This window comes from Saccostrea cucullata, unplaced genomic scaffold, assembly GCF_032062105.1.
Source record: "Saccostrea cucullata isolate Sc308-1 unplaced genomic scaffold, CSIRO_AGI_Scuc_v1 ctg359, whole genome shotgun sequence".
NCBI lineage: Eukaryota > Metazoa > Mollusca > Bivalvia > Ostreida > Ostreidae > Saccostrea > Saccostrea cuccullata.
The window spans coordinates 645,231-663,543 of record NW_026935991.1 but is presented as its reverse complement, the minus strand read 5'-3'; the positions used below and the strand labels follow the sequence as shown (position 1 = coordinate 663,543).

At 33.3% G+C, this 18,313-nt stretch overlaps 1 protein-coding gene across 1 annotated transcript in view; it reads left to right on the top strand.

Moving 5' to 3' along the window:
- The first annotated feature begins 613 nt into the window (after positions 1-613).
- LOC134244470 (TWiK family of potassium channels protein 7-like) overlaps positions 614-18,313 on the top strand; it is a 28,039-nt gene continuing 10,339 nt past the window's right edge. Inside the window, exon 1 of the mRNA XM_062726740.1 lies at positions 614-766. The gene's annotated coding sequence lies outside the window, so the exon portion shown is untranslated. The remainder of the gene's footprint in view (positions 767-18,313) is intronic.

The following is an 18,313-nucleotide window of genomic DNA, read 5'->3' as shown; positions in this document are numbered from 1 at the left end:
AACAACTTTCATAGAAGAGACTTCATTTTTATTTGGGGAGGGAGGGGGACTTAAAAAATATCCTATGTATTGATAAGCAGCCATAAAAAGACAAATGCCCAGAGTCATTGAGTCATACTGACGGTACAATCTGTACTTTTTCTATGAATAATTTAGAATTACATTGTAGTTTCACAAAGCAGACATGCTGATTCGCAGAAGGATGAAATATTTATGTACTAACATCAAACAAACATAACAAAAGGCTCAACAAGCCGAATGAATTGAAAGATTTTTCTGCGTGATACATTTTTAAATTAATAATTTATTAGCTTATTTACAAAAACAAAGGGGCTTACAAAGTCAAAAACTATGATATTGAACACATGTACATGTATACAAGTACCGACATACTCTGACTTGTATTATATCCTACAATAAATAATTCGAACAAATAACAAATATCGGATTCTGTAAATCATTCCTGTCAATAGAACCTCATTGATGGAGGGTGGGAATGACGGGATACATGCCTCAGACTGACCCCCGACGTAACACTGCCCTACAGTAAACACGGAACTCCGTAACCAGCATCCTATAGTAAACACGGAACTCTGTGACCAGCCTCATCAAGACCCAGCATTCCTGGCAGCTTCCGAGCGCGCCTGGTATGTGTCTGTTTATTAGAGAGCTCCTATTATGAATTGATATTTGATTAATGCCGTTATACTAGGAAGCAGTTGATGAGTCCTAAAATTTGATGGATGGTCTTCTAAACCTGATAACGGTAAGTACATACAGAGTGCAAGTTTTTTTTTTTTAAATTACATATAGTATATTTTTTTATACTCTAATGTAAAATTGTGTTATGGGTTGATTTTTATTTTTTTTAGTTTACTTAAGTTAAATGAACTTTAAAGCCTTTTATGTAAATTTTAGAAGTTATGTTCAAGCAACAATAAAATCACCATGTCGACCGATAATTTATACATATATCGTGTAAAAGTTAACTGTTTGCTACAATACACTATATACTTCTTTAAAGTACATGTACTCGTATATTAGGTGACCCTCTGTTTAAAAAGTGTTCCGTACTATCAATATTCACGATATCATACCGATAGTCATTGGATAATACTTGCAACCCTTTGAACAAGTGAGTAACTTGAAAACTACCACATTTTGAAGTTTTACATATACCGGTACACAAAACTTTTGATATCAGCGATTTCTCTCCGATTGCATGACCCTTGGTTGGTTCCGACCTTACCATGATGTAAGAGTGCTCGACGTTGGTGCATCGATATCGACGATTTTGTATCAATCTATTTCGTAATCGCTACTTTATAGTATTTATGCGTAAACACATTGCGATAAATATGACTGTGTTACAAAAAGACAGCTCTTGGTAAAGGGGAAAACACCTTCATCATAGTCGTTGACCTTTTGACCTTTACAGTTCATACCATAAATGACCTTCCATACTAATTATGTTCCCCAAACGAAGTTGGGGAACATATTGTTTTTACTCTGTTTCTTATTATGTTCCCCAAACGAAGTTGGGGAACATATTGTTTTTACTCTGTTTCTTATTATTATTATTATTATTATTATTATTATTTTTCTTCTTCTTCCTGGAACTTTTTTGTCCGGGAATGATCTTGTAAACTGTTCGTCCGATGTAGGTAAAACCGTTTTAGGGTTAGTAGACATGTTATGTAGATGTGCGGAATCAAGGTCATTTTGCGCGCACGTGCTTGCAAGAGCGTGCACGTGCAACACGTGAAATGACCAATATAATAGATATAGCCACAACTGTTCTATTTTTAAATGAAATGCTTTGAAACTCATAATGTGAGGATATATTAGTAGTATAGACATGACAACATGGTGAAAATAGCAAGATCTCACGCGCATGCACGTGCACTTCGCTCTGATTGGCTGCAACTAAAGTCTCAATATCTTTCTTGTTTTTTGACGAAATCCTTTGAAATTTTGAACATAGCCATGCATTAGGATATCCTACAACATGAAATAAAGCAATTATCATGAAAACACGTGCATGCACGTGCGCTGCAATCTGATTGGCTGAAACTTTAAACAGCTATAACTCCCTTGGTTTTCAACCAAACAGGATGGGATTTGGAACATAGATAGATATAATGGACTTCTACAAGTAGGTATGGTCACCATGCACATGCATACACGTGCGTGTACATGTGCTGCAATCTGATTGGCTGAAACTTTAAACAGCTATAACTCCCTTAGTTTTCACCCAAACGGGGTGGAATTTAGAACATAGATAGATGTAATGGACTTCTACAAGAAGGTATGGTCACCATGCTCATGTATGCACGTGCGTGCACGTGAAATGAGTAAAATCAAACATACACTTGAATGAGCGTATTTTTTTTAAATAATTTTGGATTAAATACTTTAATATTCAGTATATTAAAAATATAGATTGTGTAGACAAGATGATATGGTCATGACGCAAATGCATTCACATGTGCACGCGTGCAATGCTAAAGTTTAAATGATTTTTGTACACTTCTTTGTTAATGTTGTTAAAATCTCAGATGCATAGAGGTTGTTTAATGAAGCTTACAGGGAATATGGCACCAAAAGGGAGTTGTGGAGCGTTTGGGGAACATCTGTAACGGTCCCCGTTACAATTAGCACTAGTTATTATTATTTTTCTTCTTCTTCCTGGGTACTTTTTTGCCCGGGAATGATCTTGTAAACTGTTCATCCGATGTAGGTAAAACCTTTTTAGGGTTAGTAGACATGTTATGTAGATTTGCCTAGTCAAGGTCATTTTGCGCGCACGTGCTTGCAAGAGCGCGCACGTGCAATACGTTAAATGACCAATATAATGGATATTGCTGTAACTTTTCTTTTTTTTGATGATTTTTTTTTAAACTCATAATGTAAGGATACATTAGTAGTATAGACAAGATGGCATGGTCAAAATAGCAAGATCTCACGCGCATGCACGTGTGCTTCGCTCTGATTGGCTGAAACTAAAGTCTCAATATCTTTCTTGTTTCGTGTCATAATCTTTTGAAATTTTGAACATAGACCTACATTATGAAGATCTACAGCATCATATATAAAGATGTTCATGAAAGCATGCGCATGCGCACGTGCTGCAATCTGATTGGCTGAAACTTTAAATGGCTATATCTCCTTTGTTTTTTGACGAAATGCTATGAAATTTAAAACATTGTCATGCATTAGGATATCCTAAAATATGATATAGAAAAAAATTCATGAAATCACGCGCATGCACGTGTGCTGCAGTCTGATTGGCTGAAACTTTATATGGCTATATCTCCTTTGTTTTTTGACGAAATGTTTCTAATTTTAAAATATAGTCATTCATTTAGATATCCTTCAATACGATAAAGATAAAAATATATGAAATCACGCGCATGCATGTGTGCTGCAATCTGATTGGCTGAAACTTCAAATGGCTATAACTCCCTTGTTTTTCAACCAAACAGGATGGAATTTAGAACATAGATAAATATAAAGGACTCCTACAAGAAGGTGTAGTCATTATGCACGTGCGTGCACGTGAAATCAGTAAAATTAAAAATATTTTCGAATGAGTGTATTTTTTAAATACTTTTGGATTAAATGCTTTGATATTAAGTATATTAAAATTTTAGATAGTGTAGACAAGATTATATGGTCGTTACGCACAAGAACACACGTGCAATGCCTATTTTTAAATATATTTTGAATTTTTCTGGGAAGACCTTGATTAAGTCTAAATTCCATCAAGTATTTCTTATTTGATAGAAATTACAGGGAATATGGCACCAAAAGGGAGTTGGGGAGCGTTTGGGGAACATCTGTAACGGTCCCCGTTACAATTAGCACTAGTTTTACATAGATCCGTGTGTGTTTTCGAGGAGGGGTCCGCGTTTTTTAGGGGGGGGTTCGTCCAAGGTGATTTTTACGAAATTTAGTATTTACATTGAATAACTCGGCCAATTCCGGGGGGGGGGTGTTCCGAACCCCCCCCCCACCCCCCCGACGCTTTGCATTTTTATTTGGTGCCGGAGACTGGCTTCGCGGTAAACCACGGCCAAAATGTACGATCCTTTCCCATTAGGAGAAAGCCATATGCGGACTCCGAACAGTGGCTAGAGACGATGAGAAACAGATGAACGGTCTGAAGTTTTTAATTTGATTTTTGAAACTGTACTCCTCTTTTAATCAGTTGTTGAGCAAGACCTTGTGGCATTCGTAGACTTTTAACGTTTTCATCCCATAATACACCAGTATTCATTACTAGTAATCTCGTCTAAGAACGATTTTGAACGAAGACCTTGCAGGAAAATTTCCCTGAAAAAGATTAGAAAAGAAACTTATTGCCCTTACAAGGCTCATATAAGCGACTAGTTAAGTCTCCAAAGTGACCGTTTAAATCGACTTGACGCTCTTCAAATTCCGGGATTAATGATTTTTTGATGAAGAGGAGAAAAGAAGTTTAAAAGTTTGTATTGGACATATATTGTGTTTTCTTTCTCCCCTAAAACAACTTTTTCAATTTTTAGCTCTACTGGTCAGAGACCAGAAGAGCATATGCGATAGTAATGCGTCCGTCGTCCGTTCGTCCGTCCGTCCGTCTGTCTGTCTTTAAACAATTTTTCAAAATGCTACTCCTCCTACAGTTTTGGTCTGATTTTCATATAACTTGGCACACAAGTAGACTACACTAAGATATATAATTCTGTATATCGGTTTTTGATTTCGATGAACGGTGTTGCCGCGGTTACTAAAAATAGAAATTTCTGTGAAATTCTTTCAAAACACTACTCCTCCTACAGTTTTGGTCTGATTTCAATATAACTTGGTACACAAGTAGACTACACTAAGATACATAATTCTGTATATCGGTTTTTGATTTCGACCTGCGGTGTTGCTATGGTTACTAAAAATAGAAATTTCTGTGAAATTCTTTCAAAATGCTACTCCTCCTACAGTTTTGGTCTGATTTCAGTATAACTTGGCAAACAAGTAGACAATACTAAGATACATAATTCTGTATATCGGTTTTTTATTTTAATGAGCGGTGTTGCCGTGGTTACTAAAAATAGAAATTTCTGTGAAATTCTTTCAAAATGCTACTTCTACAGTTTTAGTCTGATTTCAATATAACTTGGCACACAATTAGACTACACTAAGATACATAATTCTGTATATCGGTTTTTGACTTCAATGAACGGTGTTGCCGTGGTTACTAAAAATAGAAATTTCGGTTAAATACTCTTAAAATGCTACTCCAAATACAGTTTTAGTCTGATTATAATATAATGTAATATAATTTATTGCTGTTTTAAAGTTTCAATTCCCATCTGCTTATAAGTACTTTTCTCTTCCTTTGCTACAAGTACAAACCAGTAGAGCTTCAGTCTCGACAGAGACTTCTGGTTTAGTCACGCACGTGCGAATGAAATTTCGCACCCGGAGCTCATGTAGACCAGTAATCCTGTTTGATGAAGAAACGGGACGATTTCCAGTATACATAAATGTTTTTATGAGTGGCCGTCTTAGTTAACTTTCTGTCAATAATATTGCTGATTCGAAATGGTTATATCACCTATTCATCTTCTAAATTGTTGATATCACGTATTCAAAAAGGTGAAATCACATTCTCGAATACGTGATATCATCTTTTTGATTTGAATTGATGATATCACTTATTCGAATAGTTGATGTCATCATATTTTCAAATAGGTGATATATCTTATTCATATCAAAAGACGATATCACTAATTCGAATATAAATAATTATAACAGAGAATTTATCAATAAATGAACAAATAAATAAAGCAAAACTGACTTCAAATAAAATCTATAATTATATTTTTACATGGTCATGGATCGATTAATATTATATATTAATTGCCCTTTGATGAGGTCGATCCATAGATATATCGACTTCACAGAAAAGCATATCGACCGAGCATGACGGAGTATGACTTGACGTTTCTCAAAAAATATATACTTCATCTAGTAATTAATATTTTTTAATGTTCTGTAATTAATGAGACATAACAATTCAATGAATTAGGATCTACTTTGTATTGAAACATATTGAATATGTTTGTCAAAAATTGATACAAATAAATGTGGTATTTAGAATTAGTAAATCCTCTAAATTACTTCATCAGTATAAAGGTTACAAAATTACATTAAACAGCTTAATAATTTATTTTGATCTCTAGTCTCTAAAAGTTAAAGCGAGAAAACTTGTGCCTTGTTCCCATTATTTTCAAATTGTATTTTGTTAATCTATGTAAAAATAATATAACAAATGTAGCCCTTTGATGAGGTCGATCCATAGATATATCGACTTCACAGAAAAGCATATCGACCTCGCGCTTCGTAGGGGTGGCAGGGGGTAAGTTTTACATATGAATATATAGGAAAAATCTTTAAAAATCTTTTTCTCAAGAACAACAATGCCATGATTGGTTATATTTGTAATAAAACATGTAGTGTAGATTTAAGTTTGTTCAAATCATGAGCCCCGGGGATAGTTGTGACCACAGTGGACGATCAAAGTTTTATATAGGAATATATAAAAAAAAATCTTTTAAAAACTTTTTGAGAACAACAAATCCATGATTGGTTATAAAAAATATTTGAAATGAACCAATTTTAGGTACCGCAGATTCAATTTGTTCAAATCATGACCCCTGAAGGTAGGGTGTGACCTAAATCAAATTTTTAAACTTACAGGGGAAAAAGCCACAGTAAGTCAAAGAAACATGTATAGCATTCTTTGTTGGTGTAGATTCAAGTTAATTCAAATCATACCCCCACTCGTTTTTAGGGGTAGGTTGGGACTACGTATGCATTAAAGCTTTTAAATACTGGATTGATTTTTTTGCTTTTTTCCTAGCTGCAGTGCTCTGTTGAGCGATGTGACCCATGGGCCTGTTTTTTTTTATATGCAAACCGAGATTTCTATATTGGTCTTTCTAATGATCTTACAGCGAAACTACAGTTTATTTGACCAATATAAATGCGGAAATAACTGAGGTCATGGCTCAATTTTTATTAAGAATTAAAACTTTTTAATAACCTTTTTGTGAAGTTTGTTCAAGATCAAGAGGAATGAAATCGATTTCATCAATTTTGAATCAATGCTAATGAAAAAAAAATATTGCTCTTGAAAAGCTTTTTTTTTTCAAATTCCATTCATACACTTTGCATTGAAGCCAGATATTAACAAGCATCTCTTACATAAGGAATGATCCTTCCATCAAGACTTGTCATAACCAATAGCAAATATCACAATTTCGAATAGGTAATATCGCCTATTCATTTCCAATAGCTAATATCACCACTTCGAATAGGTGATATCGCCTATTCATTTCCAATAGCTAATATCACCACTTCGAATAGGTGATATCGCCTATTCATTTCCAATAGCTAATATCACCACTTCGAATAGGTGATATCTCCTATTCATTTCCAATACACACCGCTAATATCACCACTTCGAATACGGTGATATCTCCTATTCATTTCCAATATATAATATCACCACTTGACACAAGAATAGGCGAATATTATTTGAAAACAATTATATTTATTCGGAATCTTTGTGTACAACAAAGTTTCAAACTAATTATCACCACTTAGAAAAGGCGATATAGCGCTTGATTCATTTCCAAGAAAATTATCTAATATCAAACAAATCACTTCGAAAATAAGGTGATATCGCCTATTCATTTCCAAAAGCTAATATCACCACTTCTAATAGGCGATATTGCTTATTCATTTCCAGTAGCTAATATAACACTTCGAATAGGCACTTATTTATTTCCAATAGCTAATATCACAACTTTGAATAGGTGATATCATCTATTGATTTTCAATAGCTAATATCACACTTCGCATAGGCACTTATTTATTTCCAATAGCTAATATCACAACTTCGAATAGGCACTTATTTATTTCCAATGGCTAATATCAACACTTCGAAAAGATTATATCACCTATGCGAATTTATGCATTAGCAACAGCAATAGCGTACATTTTTAGGTCACCTGAGTATTTTGAACATTTTTAGCTTCTTCTCTGGAACCACTGATCCAATTTCAACGAAATTTGGCACAAAGCATCTATGGGTGAATGGGAACAAAAGTTGTGAATTTTATGGTCCCTGCCCCCCCCCCACCCGGGGGGAGGCCTGAGGGGTGAGGTCAAACAACTAAAATTATTGCAATCTTTAAAAATCTTCTTTACTCCTGGACATCAAGCAGTCAAGCTATTGTCATGATTGTAATCAGCATTGAGTCCTCTACCAAAATTGTGAAATTCATGGCCCCTGGGTCGCAGGGTTAGGAAGGGACTATAGAGATCACATAGTAAAAGTGCATTATTTCTTTGAAAACCTTCTCCTCTTTTCCTGGATATTAAACCAACTAACCAAGTACATGTACATAGTTATAATGACCAAGAGTGCCTCTTCGAAAATTTTGAATTTCATGGCCCCTGGGTCAGGGGTTCTGGTGTTAGGGCGGGGCTCTATTGATTGTATGAATTCTTTGAAAATCTTTTCCTTTGCACCTAGGTATTATACCAATGATATAAGTGTATATATTTTTGATGAAGACAGGTTCAAAATGATCCAACAAAATGGTAAATTTCATGACCCCTGGGTCAGGGGTATCGGGGAGGGGGGTGTTACATAGTCTGAAAATAAATTAATGCTTTAAAATCTGCTCTTCGGTATTAAATTATTAATCAAACATTTATGATGAAATAAAATTTATGATAAAATTTCCAAAACTTGAAATATGTGGCCCCAGAGTCAGTGGTTCCTTTGGGGTCGGGTGCACAACTGGTTATAAAGTGGAAATGCATTTTCTCTGTTATTCTGATCTACCTCTAAGTATTAAGTAACCAGAGTAAGCATGGTAAGTGTATAATTATGATAAGCAATGCACGGTGCCTCTTTCAAAATTATAAATTTCATGGCCTCTGGTTTAAAACACGAACCAAATTCAATTGTTGGAAAGTTGTTACATGATACTCAGGTGACGTAAAAGGCCCGTGGGCCTCTTGTTTTAATATGCTGGATTTTGGTAGTTTTAGACCGTAATCAACATATTTGTGTGTGTTATGCATGTTATGTGTTTTTGCACATAAAACCAAATGTCCCCTCCCCTAGCTCCTTCCACGTGTGCTAACGGATCTGATTTATACCGAAGAAATTATATATATTTAGCAGAAAAAAATGCACTCTTCTTTTCATTGTGAAAAAATTATTGCGCAAGTTTGTTATCTTACAGTGCAAGAAAATACATTATTCTGCTAGTGCAGATCGATTTACCAAATTTTATTTGTGAACAAAGTGTTTTTATAATTGATAAAAAGCAAATGTTCGTATCATGTTTTAATATGAAAGAATGGGTGGACTTAACTGGCCAGGAAAAATGCCGTAAATTTAAGTTTCATAAAATGTTTATTTTTTCGCAATATGAAATGTGTACATGGTACATAATTTAAAACACTTTTTTCGTAAATAAATATCGAAAGCATGGTGCCTGAAGATTTCTTGAATATCAATAGATAATCAGGGTCACACGTTTTTCATCGTCTGAATACATAGTCAGCACATGTTTGTCGGCTGTTCTTAAGAAAACTGTAGTTGTATATTGAACAAAATAATGTTATATCAAAAGGAGAAGAGCCGACAAAAGTGTGCTCACACTTAATTTAACAAAAAACGTGTTCAAAACAAACTTCTCGCTTCCATTGAAATGTCTTCGATTGACCTGTTAAATATTACAATTTGTCACGTGATGTCCACCTGTGAGTGTACACGTGAAAACAGTTACATTGTACTCTTCAATCTGATCCCGATCTAAATCATGTCTTTGAGCGTGTTTTGTTGCCGTTTTCAGAATTAAGCAAATTAAATATTGTTTTAATTTTGCGTGTCATCATATTTTTAAAAATAATTTCATATTGACATCGCTGTAATATGCAAAACACGTAATCGAATTTTTGGAAAGAGAGAGGGATAGAGAGAGAGACGTCAACAATGACATCGATCGATAGCCCCGCCTCCTATAAATATTGATTGTGTGACATAAAAACCACTTTTTTCCGGAAGACGACACTCATGTATCGTTGCTTCAATTTTGATACACGACAACAGGGCATTGTTTTTGCGCAAATGTTCCACCTAATATAACCAAGTATGTGTTGCTCTTTCCATTGCTCGTAATTTATTTTGGATTCACTTAATTTACAGATTCTTAGAGGAGTCGCAAAAAGATCCAAAATAGGGCGTTAAGTCCACCCATTCTTTACACATATAAAGTACTGCCAAATTAGATTTCTTGAATTTCCTTGCAGCTATTCCCAGTTTTCGTCAGTATTGCAATCTACCTCCCTTACTTCCTAGCTTTGCATGCCTTTGAGATGAAATACACCGCACCAAACTTTTTTTTAGTAATAAAATAGTTTTTGACTGCAATCTCACAGCAAAGTCTTTTTTGTAATAAGAATTTAACACGCGAACAGGTCACACCCGATACCTGCTTGGTGTTAAGGGGTATGGTGACCGCGAAGTATTTTTCTCCATCCCAGATGGCATCTGGTTTTATGGGTATGGTATATATTAATTGCTATAGCCCACCCTCCTTTGGGGACGCCACAGTTTTTTGGTAGGGGGAGCAGGATAGATCATTGGTTTATCCGGTTCATCTCTACTAAGTAATTAATGGGACAGCAGCACGTAATTAAATGATTACACGTCATTAAATACAAACAAAAGCATTGATGGGATAATCAAAGGTGAATTTATGAGGAGTGCATTTCCCAAGTGATCATCCATAAAGAGCACCAAATCATGCTTTTGGGTTTTTTTTTTAACAACAAGCGGAAGCGACATTATATACTGCTGAACCAAATCAAACGGGACCATGTTGTTAATTTTCATAAATTAATTTTATCGGCGATTATATAAATATAAAAAATTATCTTTTCTTTTTTTAATTGTTGAGTTTTTGTTGTTTAATTTACTGTCTAACATCCATAGTCCACTATACACCCGAATAAACAACATCATCCAATATTCAATATTTTCTCGTTCTTCACTGAACACGTTTTTTTTTTTATTAAAAAAAAAGCATAACCAGGATTAGATCATTAAAAAGAATGAGGTTTGTTCATCAGAGAACAAGAATTGTTTGTGAAACACTGATGTCCCCGTATGACAACTTTTGACGAAGGTTAAAGGTTCTCATATTTAAGTCAAACTCTAAGGTCAAGGGTTACCAAAAGAAAGGACTTGTTCTTAATAGATATGTCTGTGAAATATTTAAGCCCAAAACAGTAACCCCATTTGAAAGGTATGGCCATTTAAAAGGTATCATTTATATCAATGGAAATGTCCAAATACACTTGGTTAAAGTTTTTAAAAGTGTAAAGATTTTCAAATTTATGTCAAACGCCTTTGAAATATCAAGGCCCTAGTACTACTAATTGATTTGCAAAAATATTTATATCAATGGAAATGTCAAAATACTGTTTTTTTTTTTAAATGTTTGTTTGTTGATTTATTCCTTATTATGACTTATACACAAAATACAGGATGTAAAGCAAGTACATAAATGAAATATTTACATATACTTCTTTTAAGTTAATATTGTTTGTATATAATATTTCTAACCAAACATAGAAAAATACTCAGTTTACAGATGTAAATCTCTAAGTGCTTCTGCTTTTTGGAAGAATTTCCCTATATGACAAAGTTCACAATAATAATTGTAATAGTTTATAAGATTTTCTTTTTAATATACAATTTCCTGTATGTCATAAAGTGGACATTTTAAAATAAAATGATACCTTTGAAATATTCTCCCTAAGAATATGTAAATCTTCCCTTCCCAATCATTAATAAATGTGCGCTTAATCTATATTTTGTAATCAATTGCAAATTGATTAAATAGAAACTTTATTTGTTAAATATCCACAAAACACTTTGAAGACCAAAAAAAAAGCATCACATTCTTGTTGAAAACGGTCAGTTAATCTTTGTTTGAAAATTTTTAAAAATATATTTTTGTTTGTAATAACAATACCAAACGTCTCCAAATCCTACTGAGTATTTTACATTAAGTAACCAATTATATTTTGTACAAGAACTTGTCTCAATTCTTTCAAGCATATCTTGGTAAATACTTTTCACTTGTAAACCTTGCAGTATGGAATGATAAAGAATGTTTAGAAAGGTCATATCTTTATCAGCATTTTTTTTTCTTTTTGCCTATTCAATGTGACAAGCCAAGTCTAAAGTAAGCTTTGTTGGGTTGTTCAAAAAATATAATTTTGAAATACCCCAGTAATTTGTATGATACTGGAGTATATTGAACATCATGAAACGTCATCATTAACTTAGATTAATTTTTTCACGCATACCTTCAAATTCAAAGTTTAAGGCCAAGGTCAACTCCAATGGTGGCATTTGAAACATGTAACCTTAATTTACGTATATGAAATGTTTCGAGAGTATGCTTCAACAGAGCTAGTAACACAAAAAGGAAGCAAAATTATCAAGGACGGATCCATAATTTCTTTTTTGCCCCCCCCCCCCCCTTACTATACACGCCCCCTGATTCTGACATGGAAAGAAAAATGTTATCAATCCAAGGACTTAATTTTGCTTTGCAATCTGGAGGCCACCTTATCATTTGAAGAAAAAAGTCGTGTAAATCATAAGACCGTTTCCCGATGGCCGGTAGGATGTTGTTTTTTTTTTCAAACTGCATAAATGACGTTCTTTGGGCCTAATCCCGTTTCCGGACTATGAAGGACAGTGGAACAATTGTGGAAATGTTTCACATCATCAGCTGCAGATAATAATACAGTGATTTATTATCAAACCTGATTGTGGTCGACCTTTGTTGCAATTTTATTCTAATTTCAAGGAATGTTTCATACGAACTCTGCCAAAAGAACTCAACAGTTTAATCGTTGGTAAAGTAAAAACTGTAATAATACAGCATGTCTGTGTCAATTTGCATTAATTTAATTGCGAGTGTTTCTCAATTTTATGTAAACTTTGATCCCAAGCCCTTCTTATTGAGGAAATCGACTGATTTTTTATCCAGTTGGAATCCAGGCACTGAATAATTATTTCACGCTCACCGTAGGCAGAACTCTCTAAAAATTTTATAGGAGTTTTATCCTGTGTTTATCTTTATCGAGGAGAATCTCTTTATCGGAGCCAATTAATTACTCAAAAAACAAAACCCTGCATGAATAAAGGCAGTTCCACCCATCGATCAGCATGTATTGGTTTATAGGAACTTTCTAATGATCTAGATTCCGATTCTTTCTGAATACACTGTATTTTTATCTTTCGTTGGAACTTAAATCATCCATTTCTGAGATATTAAAAGAATAATCGAATGCAGTCACAGCGAATCGTTGACAGAATTACTTTATATATGAATGATGGTTACCATTTGAGCTCCTATAGAATCTGGTACTCTATACACTATACTATCCTTCATCTCTATATCGTACTTTCTAATGTACAAATACATCAAAAGCTTTTCATTTATTTTTACAGCTCCTTTAATCCCCTTTTTATTGATTTATCTTTGATAAATTATAGCCACTGATATCAATATAATCTACCAGAAGTGCAAACCCGTGTCCACCACTAGTCTTTGAATATTCCTCGAAGTTAGTTTCTCAGACGCGGGTCACGTCTGCACATTGCCTTCTTTCCAGTCTATAAATAAATCTGAAATCTTCAGCATCACAGATGGTCTACCTGGGATTCCAATCAAATCGCTATGATTTACATTTACGTAGTAAATTTTCCAAGAGAGAAAATAAATATGCTTATTGAATTGTGTCTGTTTTTAGGCATGTGGTAGGTAGCCGCGATTAGTCTTAGACTTTGTTTCGACGTTTGTTATTTATGACAAGATTTTTGCTTATAGTATAGAAGTGAACACGTATTCCTAATACTTCATTACAATTTATGTATCAAGTATTCATTTTTTTTTCTACAGACAAAATTACATTAAAAACTAATATCACCAATCACTAAGATTTTCATTACGCACGTAATTCTTTTGAAGGATGTTAATACCCGATCGAAACTTTGATTCTGCTTTAGTTTACAATATATAATAGCTCTCTAATGAAGTAGGCTCATCGGAATGTTAATGATTGCATTTATATTTCCAGATTATTGACGTTCGACCTTAACTCATTCAGGTCTTCATAATCTACTCCTCCTTTGTTTCCCGATCGTCTATAGTTTCTGCCAATGGTATACGTATAATGTAATTAATAAATGAGAATTTGGTGTTTCAAGTATTATATCGAATTAAATAATTTGAGTGTAACTCTGCAATGTCTTCTAGGAATTTCTTCCCTCATGTTGCTTGTACTTGGTTCTGGTAAAACCCATGTCTTTGGCAGTGCAAGGTCAGATGAATGACAAAGTTGTTTTTCAATGTGCTAATTTTGCAAGTACTGTATACATATATTTGTATTTTTGACTAAAAATTGTATTTAATTAATTGCTGAATATAAGATGTATTTCAGAGGTACAATTTGTTAAAAGAATATTTAATCTCTCTCTAAAAACAGTTGAGGATACTGACATTTGATTAATATGTTTAAAACATGTAGCACAGTACTCACTTTGCTGAGCATACATTTGTAGCTACAGATGTTTTCTTTTTTAAGGAATATATTTCGTGCCAGGTAGATTTTTTTGAAAGAAGAATTTTCCCATGGCAGTTAGATTCATTTTTGTGAGATCAGTTATGAAATTTTGTTATTTTTAGAAAGATTTTTTTCTTCAAATTTCATACCAATAATTTACGATTTCTTTCTAAGATTAGTTTTTTGCCTATGGACGTCGGGTTTTTAATTTTTTATCCGAAGTACCTGTGTAAAATGAATAAAAAATATAATCTGAAGTCCATGTTCTTAAATTATCGAAAGAAAAAAAAAAGAAGAAAGAAAAATTAAATACTTTTCTACATCCCTTTCGATTTTTTTGAAGTATGACAAGAAACTGGTAACATTCGGATATATCTTTATAAGTTTATATACTAAAATATATATCCTGTCAACTTCCTAAGATATAAACTGTTTATATTTTCTTTCACTGCTCATGACTGATTATTGCAAAAAATAAGTGGCGAAGCGCTAAGTTTATCAAAATCTCGGCTGATTTAAGACATACGATAAAGTAACACAGGAAATTGCCAAAATAGCCAGACTATCGCTCAGTCTGCAGGCGCTGGTCACATTCTTAGATCACTGAAAATATTAAACAGAACACTTCGATATCTTTGCCCCCATTTTATGACTTTCTTTTCTGTATCGGGTATTAGATTACAAAATGATTCAGATCTTTACTTTTTATCAAAAAAATACGTTGAGTATATACACGTAACTTTGAGGAAGTTTGAAACGAGTCAATCTTATCGAAATCAATGATAAAAACGATCAAATTATTCATAAAAGGAGGAATGGGAGCAATTGTAGATTCTGATAAACAAATTAGCAAAATTATAAAAGGGATATGACTGTTTATTGTTGTTACGTTGGTAGAAGGAATTGAACTGCTGTGTGGTTTTATATAGTAAGGTAAGTAAAGACTGGTACGTGTACATATATGTACGAGTATGTGAACAGAATTAACAAAATGTACATGTATAGTCTCATTGATGTATTAGACAGAGTTTAGCAAGATTCCAATTGGTTTAGATTTGTTTTAAAAAATACTATTTTTTTCAAAGAGTATATATTGCAGTGAAAATATCATTTCATGCTTCATGCATATGTATCTTGTTTCTTTAAGATTCTACCATTTAGAGCTACATTATGTGTATTTATATTTCTTATGGAACTTTTGTCTTGTAAGAGGAACTACCATAATATTTGTGTATCGCATAATACAAGTTCTCAAACTTACTTGTGAACAAAAAAATTGAACGATAGAAATTTCAATTATTTTGGCAAAACATTTTTATATAAAGGGCAGCATTCTGAGAACAATAAATGATTTCCCCAGCATCAATATTAAAAATTCATTATAGTGTCTGAAACTCTAAACTAACCTTAGTGCATGTTTCATATTACTGACCAAACGAACTTGATATTGAAAATATTGTCAGAGAATAATAAAATATTGATGAAAGTAAAAAACAAAAAACAAGAAATTAATAATTATTTTTTGAAAAATGTCAAAACATTGCTTTATTTGTAGAGATGTTTGCAATTGATTGGACCTGTCAACTCAAACTGTAATACAGTGCTATTTAATTTAAGGCTGTTTGAAAATAAAAATTGCATGGTAAAACTTATACATTAATCCTTATTGTTCAATGATTTCATACAGAACTGTCTGGAAACATTTACTGCTAATCCAAATGAAAGACTTTATACAGAACATGAAATGCACAAGATACCAACAAGTGATGATAGGTTGTCTGTTTCTTTTCTCAATACACCAGATCAGACAGTTCTGAAGGGTAGTTCTCGAACTCGTTAAGGAGTTTGACTCCCGTTGCTGTAGGTTACACGGAGGGTTCACACCTGATGTTACTCGCTCTAATACTTTTGTTGGTCTGATTTGATCCATTCGCCTTATACAAATAAAATCAAGGGGAACCTTCAGTCATTGCTATCTTCTGAAACTCAGGAAGGAAGGATTGATGATATACGTTTTTATTTTCTTCTGAATGTATTTACTTCTTATACATGTATCTATCTGCTTAAACTTTTGGGTATTTTATTTATATTATGTAGATAAAACCAATCCCAAAAAAAATTACACAATGTAGATTTATTGAATTTTGTTTGGTTTTGTTTGGCTTTGCTTGTTGTTTGTATCCTAGTTTTGTTTTGTTTTTCTTACGTCTTTATTTTGCTTGCATTTTTGTTTTGTTTTGTTTTTTGATTCATATTGTTCGATTTTTATTGTAATTTTTTCTTATTATTTATTGATGTTTTGTTTGTGTGTTTGTTTGCTAATGTGTTTTTGTTCTGTTGCCTTGTTGGAGGTATCATGTTTAGTAGAGCTATTCGAAAAGCAAACTCTGAAAAAGACTAAACTAATGCCAATTCTTGCCAATATAAAAGTCCAGAAAGCACATTTGAAGGTCAAAAGTTGACCATTAAATTGAGGACATACCTCTTTATTATTAATTTCGTATTCATTAGCGATGTGTTTACTGGCATTTTTCTTCCAGATTGTGACATTTACACTATCACAAGGCAATCAAGGCTTCATTTTTTCTCTTGATAGTAAACCGTGTCTAATGTTTTATTGAATAATAATAAAGTACGGTTCAGCTAGATTCCTTTTAGAATTTGAAAGCATTGTGAGATTTTTTATACTTCAATATGATCTCAAAGCCTTTGAAGTACGTATTATTTGCTAAAAAATTCTATCTATTCGTTAGAAGATATTTGAAGTTCCAGAAGCAATTAATTGATTTTACAACTAATGAATTCACGATAAATCGCTTCCAAAGGAACCAAGAACTCCATTTTCTCTAGTATCTTCGATTCTTGATTTTCCAAAACAGAATTGAAGTGTGTTATGTACATTGGCAACCGAGGAAAAAGGGTATATTTGAGTTTTTTTCTGTTTAGGTATTGTTGTACTGTCACTAAGTCTAGGGGGAAAAATCGAGATTTGTCGAAACACACAAGGTTGTACAGAAAAGCAAACATCTTTCCAACATTCCAAGAATACGGAAACAATAAATAATCAGGCGAGTTAAACAAGGGGTTTAGTGTCAGTTTATTTATTGTGAAGTATTTAGAATCGGTGTACTTTTGTAAAACAGAAGGTATTCTGAAAATAATTCTAGACGATTTTCTCCGTATGAAAAAAAAAGGTTCCATGTCACACCCGGTCAATCATAAAATTTCTGATGCCCCCTTTATCCCAATTTAAGCTTCTGAATACTTAACATTATGCTTCATCTAGATATAGAAAGTAACACAACAAACAGTAGCTTCGTGCTGACGCACATCATAGCGGTGTCAAATGATGATTATTCCTGCATGATGGATTAACATGATATCGTCTGCATCTCTGATCAAATGAAAAAGGCGCGATAGTGACACGATGGGAAAAAGTTTCGTGGACGCTCGACTTTTAGTTTTATGTAGAAAATTCTCTTGGTGCCAATCCATCTGAACTATTTTCATTTACGTTCTAAACGATGGCTGATGACTCTATTTCGTGTTAATACTTGGGAATCATTTTTTTTTTTACTGATGAATTATTCATTTGTTTAAG